This window comes from Echinops telfairi, unplaced genomic scaffold (assembly GCF_000313985.2).
Source record: "Echinops telfairi isolate 266 unplaced genomic scaffold, ASM31398v2 ScPeMD7_7;HRSCAF=31, whole genome shotgun sequence".
Classification (NCBI taxonomy): domain Eukaryota; kingdom Metazoa; phylum Chordata; class Mammalia; order Afrosoricida; family Tenrecidae; genus Echinops; species Echinops telfairi.
The window spans coordinates 1,288,721-1,295,569 of record NW_022103904.1 but is presented as its reverse complement, the minus strand read 5'-3'; the positions used below and the strand labels follow the sequence as shown (position 1 = coordinate 1,295,569).

General features: G+C 41.4%; 1 long non-coding RNA gene across 1 annotated transcript in view; it reads right to left on the bottom strand.

Annotated features, from left to right (window-relative positions):
• LOC123521265 overlaps positions 1–6,825 on the bottom strand; it is a 48,272-nt gene extending 41,447 nt beyond the window's left edge. The window contains exon 1 of the long non-coding RNA XR_006679737.1: positions 6,529–6,825. This is a non-coding gene — a long non-coding RNA (uncharacterized LOC123521265). The remainder of the gene's footprint in view (positions 1–6,528) is intronic.
• Between the last annotated feature and the right edge of the window lie 24 nt (positions 6,826–6,849).

The following is a 6,849-nucleotide window of genomic DNA, read 5'->3' as shown; positions in this document are numbered from 1 at the left end:
GTTCATTCCTTGTTATATATCTAATTATCTTTATAAATAAATATATTAAATTATCAGCAATTTGGTTTTATCTCTCTAGAGAACCCTGTCTAACACAGTGTGCTTTACACAACTGATGTATGTATGGATTGTGATGTATTGTATGAGTCCTAATAAAGTGATTAAAAAAAGAAGTGAACTACAAAAAAAAAAAATCAAACCCACTGCCATCAAGTCAATTCTGACTCATAGTGACCCTATAGGACGGAGTGGAACTGCCCTGTGGGTTTCTAAGACTGTAAATCTGTATGGAGTAGAAAGCTTCATCTTTCTCCCACTGAGTGGCTGTTGGTTTTGAACCGTTGACCTTGTAGTGAGCAGCCTAATGCATAACCTACTACACCACCAGGGCTCCTATAACATTCATCCTGTGACAATGAAAGCACAAGCAGTAAAGTACAGACCAGATAAATAAGACAGTATATAAATTAAATTCTTTCATTAATCTACATAGTTTATTTAAAAAGTGAAAAGACTGGGAGAAAAATTCAGGACTCATATGAGGGAGCTTCTGAACATTCATAGAAAAATAGAATTTTCCATGAGCTTTTAAAAGCTCCTGTGTATGTCCAATATAAATCATGTTCCAAAATACATAAAAGATATCAACAATTTAAATAACAAAACCCCCCAAACAACTCTGTCAAAAAGTAGGCAAACAACTTGAACAGACATTTTACCACAGCAGATATTCAAATGACCAATAAACACATGAAAAGATGTTCAACTGGCTAAGATCATTAGTTATCTAAAAAAAACAAACTCACTCTCATATCGAGTCACTTCTGACTTGTGGTGACGCTCTATATCGGGAGATGGGAATCAAAACTACAGGAGAGATGCCATGTCACTTAGAATGGCAAGGATAAAAAATAAAGAAAGAACAAAAAATAGAAAACGATAGGTACTGTTAAGGTTGGAGAACCAGGAACCCTCATTGGTTGTTCGTGGGAACATAAAATGGTACAGTAACTGTGGAAAAGAGATTGATGGGTCCTCAAAAAGCTGAACATAGAACTACAATAGGACTTGTTTCTCTTTGAGGCATATATGCAAAGTATCTGAGTGCAGAAATGAGAATGGATACACGGATACCACTATTCATTATCACATTATTCACAATAGTCAAAGGAAGAAACAACCAAAATGAATCAAGAGTCAAGTGGGTAAACAACATGCAAATATATACATACTGTGGAATATTAGCCAATAAAAAAATGAAGTTCTGGTACATGCTATAAAAAAGAATGCAACTTGAAACATTATGCTGAGCAAAATTAGTCAGTTACAAAGGGACAAATATTCTATGGTTTCACCTATTTGAAATAAGCAAATATATAAAAACAAAAAATTATTAGTGGTTACCAGGAGTAATGGGGGAAATGGGAGATTTTTCTTGCATAGGGAGTATAACGATGGTGTGAGGGTGGCTTCTGACCTTTGACTTCACAAAACCAATCAAACAAACCCACTGTCAGCAAGCTGATGCCGACTCATGGAGACATCAATTGATGACAGGGAGAATTGCCTCTGTGAATCTCCGAGACTGTAACTCTTTATGGGGTGGAGAGACCAATCTTTCTCCTGAAGAGTGTCTTGTGGTTTTGAACCCTGACCTTGTGCATCACAGCCTGATATGTAACCACTATGCCACTGGAGCTCCTTTGACTTCACAAGGTGGGGGTGGGCTGGAAAATCAGACTCATCATCAGCCCAAGACCAATTTTTATGAGACTGAAGTCAGACATGCTTTCACACTCCAAGCCTTTTACCAATTCTGATGCCAAATGCCCCTCCCATAGCACTCTCTTCTTCTCTACTGGGTTCAATAATTTATTGCAATGGCTACACGGAAGTCACAGACCATAGTGATGAGCACAGCCATGATCATGTTAACTATGGAAGTGAACAGGATCAGAAATGCTTAGGGAGGGGGGGCGCTTTACTTGGGCAATGCTGCAAAGCTCTTTCAGTTCTGCCAGTGAGTGTTCTAAAGGCAATCCACTCAGCCAGTTAGCTTCAGCCTGAAGAAGCTCACTCTAGCTCGGTGAGCCAGCAAACAGTTCCTCAGACAAATGCCAAGGAGGCATCCTTTCTGCAAGAAGGCCTCCTGTCCTCAGGCACTCAGCTTTCTCACTTGGTGGGTCAGAACGCTCACTACTCTATTGTGTGCTCTCGGTTCTGCTACCTCTGCTTCTCTGCCACTTCTCTGTTATCACAGCTTTCCGTCTCAAAGAGGTTCAAAGCAGGGATCTAGGAGTCTAAGAATGAGCTAGCACCACTCTTGGCTGTTCTTTGATTGATGGTATTGAGATCCTCTCCCTTCTTTTTCTGAGATGGTTCATTTAAACTTACTGGGATGGTAAAATTGACCAGTCTCCGTGCTAGCATTCCACATACCCTATTCCATATATCCCAAAAGTACACTATACCCCATTGACATTATCAACAAGCTATTGAATCCCTTCAGTGCGCCACAAACACCTCTTCAAACCCACTAGCTGTTCTATGAGAGAAAGATGAGGTTGTCTTCTGTAAGATTCATAGTATTGGAAACTTGTTACAGGGTTGCAATGAGTCACGTACTTAATATGCATGTGAAAGTTGGACATTGAACAAGGAAGACTGAAGAGGAATCAATGCCTTTGAATTTTGGTGCTGATGAAGAATATTGAAAGTATGATAGACTGCCAAAAGCACAAACAAACCTGTCTTGGAAAAAGTACAGCCAGCGTGCTCCTTAGAGGCAAAGATGTGAGACTTCATTTCACATATTTTGGAAATATTATCAGGAGAGACCAATCCCTGGAGACGGAAATCGTGCTTGGTAAAGCAGAGGGGCAGCGACAAAGAGGAAGGCACTCGACAAGATGACTGACACAGTGACTGCAACACTGGGCTCAAACATTGCGAGTGTGAGGATGGCGCGAGGCAGGATGGCGCTTTGTTCTGTTGTAGCAAGTGTCGCTGTGAGTTAGCATTGCATCCAACAACAGCAACCTGATGAGTCAGTTGAAAGGATGGCAGTAGAGTTGGGTTTGGCATTACAAAGACTGGCTAGATGACCTGGGTTATACGATTCATGGCATCAGGTGGCGGAAGAGGACAATGAGTTTATGTTAATGATGCTGGAATAACTGGGAACAGGATAGCAAGATTTGCTGCCCAACTTGAAGAATTTAATGAAACCTGCACGTAAGGAATGTCACTGAATTATTCATGTATAAGTAGTTGAATTACACTACATTTTCACCTTAATAAAAACAAATATAAATTGGATTAGTCACAGATCCTTTATTATCCAGAAGCATTACCACTAAGCATTTTGTCAGGGGCTGTCTTTAATTAACAAATGACAGTTGAGATGTGATTGTTCCTTCACATTTCCAGTTCTTATCTGCAACATGTATAGTGATTTAAAAAACAGGCAGTTCAATGATCACAGTAGTCTCAAACACTATCCGCTTCTGGCGGCCACTCTTTCACACATCATTCTATGCAGAAAAATGGAATTTTTGTCACAGCTGTAGATATATACTTTTATGAAAATGGGATCATGGGGGACGGACAACAGAAAAGTGGGTGAAGGGAGATGTCGGACAGGGCAAGATATGACAAAATAGCAATTTATAAACTATCAAGGGCTCATGAAGGAGGGGGGAGTGTGGAGGGAGGGGAAAAATGAGGACCTAATGCCAGGGGTTTAAGTGGAGAGAAAATGTTTTGAGAATGATGTACAAATGCGCTTTACACAATTGATGTATGTATGGATTGCGATAACAGTTGTATGAGCCCCTAGTAAAATGTTTAAAAAAAAAAGAAAATGTTTTGAGAATGATGAGGGCAATGAATGTACAAATGCGCTTTACACAATTGATGTGTGTATGGATTGTGATAAGAGTTGTATGAGCCCCTAATAAAATGATTAAAAAAAGAGAAAAAAAAGAAAATGGGATCATATTCACCCATGATTTTTACTATGCTCAAGTTCAGTAGCATCAAGAGAATTTTTAGTGCTTATCGTACTGAAATGTACGTGGTGTTTCCTATAAGATAAGTAACATACATAGTGCCAAGGGAGGTGGTCACACTGCCTCGGAAGGAGTCCTGGAAGTCTGAGCAACCATTATACGTGACAAGAGCTGCAAAACTGGGTGGTGGTGGTTGTGGTAGTTGAGGTTTGGAGTTCTACACTTGAGCAGGACTTTGTTTCAGAAAAAACAAACCAAGAGTTTTAGGATGGTAGCCTTGGGCTTTTGTGTGATGCTGTGATATGTTTGGTGGAGAACTCAGCTTAAGACAGAAACCTTCAAGGATTCCATCTTTTTTTTTTGTGGCTCTGTCATTGTTGGCATGTAGGCCTTTGCCCTCCTGTCTGTTGTTGTAGCATTGAACTGGGGCAGTTGAGTTTCCTTGTACAGTCGGGTTCTGATAGGTGAAGCTTGTTATCTTATAAGTTTTCCTGGAAATCCATTTCTCACATATGTGTCAGAAGTTGCCCCCAGTATGAAAGGGAGCTGAATTTTTATTTTTCTCAAACCATTTTCTTGGGAGTTAATATCGTATCACTCCATAGTTCAATCACATCAAGCAATTGCTGACACAATCACTGACACCCCCCACCCCCTGCCTAACCACCACTAAAAACCTTTCCCTCACCCACCCCGAAATCCTTATTCTACTTGCTGTCCCTATAAGTTCACTAATCCTGGGTTTCATATACTGAAAAACAGAAAGATATATAACAAAAATTCAAGAGGGTCTACCCCTAGTGACAAAACACATCTGAGATAACCCCCAATATGATCAAACAATACACGAAAATAATGCAGAAAATGTTGAAAACCAGATCATTCCTAATATGCATCAGAGAGGGGACCACCTGACAAGGTTTTAACCATACAAGTCAGGTTTATCATTTTAATCTTCTATAGTCATCTCTTCAATGCACTGTTTGGTAACCAGTTTCTTCCCCTTCCTCTATTAGGGAGAAAGGAAAATCACTGGAGCCTTATTTCCTAGATAGATCCCACAGATGTATCTTGGGCTCCCATGATATTAAGGAATCCTAGTTGGGCAGCTCAAGCCCTTCATCAGCTTCTCTACAAAAGAAAATCTTTCTGCTCCTGTAAAGATTTGCTACCTTGGGAACTTGAAGGGGCACCTCTACCCTGACCTACAGGGTCATTAAGTCAGAACGGGCTCCATGGCAGTAAGCGTGTTTGTTTTGGATAGAGTTGCTGTGCGTTGGATCCGGCTTGGCAGATGGTTTGATTTGTCGGGTTTGGAGGTACTGGAGTCAAGGATGGAAGTAGGCACAGAACATCTGAGTCAGAGCAAGTTACTGCAATCTCTGAATAGAGATAAAGGGCTCAGGCATGAATGATCCCCAAGGACCAGAGTGAGGGATCCTGCTGTATGAGCTGCTGAGAGAATGACTTTTCCTTGGGCATGCTGCATTAGCTCTAAACCTTCTCAAGTTGAGAGGGAAAGAGATTGGCTCCCTCAGACCTGTATTATTTTTGCATTTTCCTGTAAACGGGAGCCTTGGCTCTGAAAAGGTGCATCTAACACACTTGACCTTGCAGTTGTATTCGATTCATGGCCACCGTATGTCGGACTTAAACATTGTCCAATCCTGTATCATTCTCAGTCAACAGCATATTCTAGTCTAGCGCTGTTGCTACTGTGTCAATCCATCTCACTAAGGGTTCCCCATGGCCTTGTTGACCAAACATGATCCCCATTTCTATGATTGATCTCTCCTGATCAAAAGTCCAAAGCAATTAAGTTAGGCATCGCTCACCTGGGATTCATAAGGTTTTCATTGTCTGATTTCTGCAAATATGTTGCCAGGGTTTCCTTCATTGTCTGTCTTCATCTGGAGGCTCACCTGAAACCTACTCATTCTGGGAGATCCTGCTAGTAATTGGAAAACTTCCATTGGACTTGGAATAGCTGGCATAGCTTCCAGCATTATAGTAACATGAAAGCCATTACATTACAACAAACTGACAGACTATGGATGGTGGTAATATACAGTACTGACTCCTAACTCCCCAAAGCCAACTCTGGCAGTGGATTTAACCTTTGCATCATGTCTGTGCTACAAAAAAACAAAACCCTAACCTAGTGGCATCCAGTCGACAGCATGAAGAACTGCGCCTTTGGATTTCTGTCTATGGCTCTTTACCAGAGCAGGCAGCCTCACCTTTCTGCAGCCGAGCAGCTGATGCATTTGAACCACTGACTTTGAGGTTGGCAGCCCACCACTTAATCCATTAGCCACAGAATAACCTTGTCATCCCTCTCAATCTGCCAGGGTATTGAAACAGGCAATATGTGCTCAATAAACACCAACTTTTTTCGTAATTAAGAAGAAAGAGATGAAGAGGAGCATTTATGAGTTCGCCATGTTTTAGAATTGTACCAGATGTTTACAAACACACATCAGATGTTTACAAACACACCAGACGTTTACTCACTCACCATCAAGCTCTTGGAGGTAGGCCAGTACCCATTGAGACGTACCTCGAAGCTCTGAAAGGTTAGCCAGCCTCATGTATTCCTAAAAGGTAGATTTCAAGTCTGACAGCCTTTGCTTTTGATACTGTGCGTTGCAAAAAGTCTCATTCAATTAGTTTGAATTCATTTCAAAATGAAGGATTGGAACCTGCAGGATCAGGAGGGGCGTTTGCTTTGGGGGAGGGCCCGGGCGGGAGGAAGATGGGTGTGTTCATGGGAGGGTAATGCCAACAAGCTCGCCTCTGGGGAGAAGGCTGAGCGACTGGTGAATGCTGGGGGTTCGGG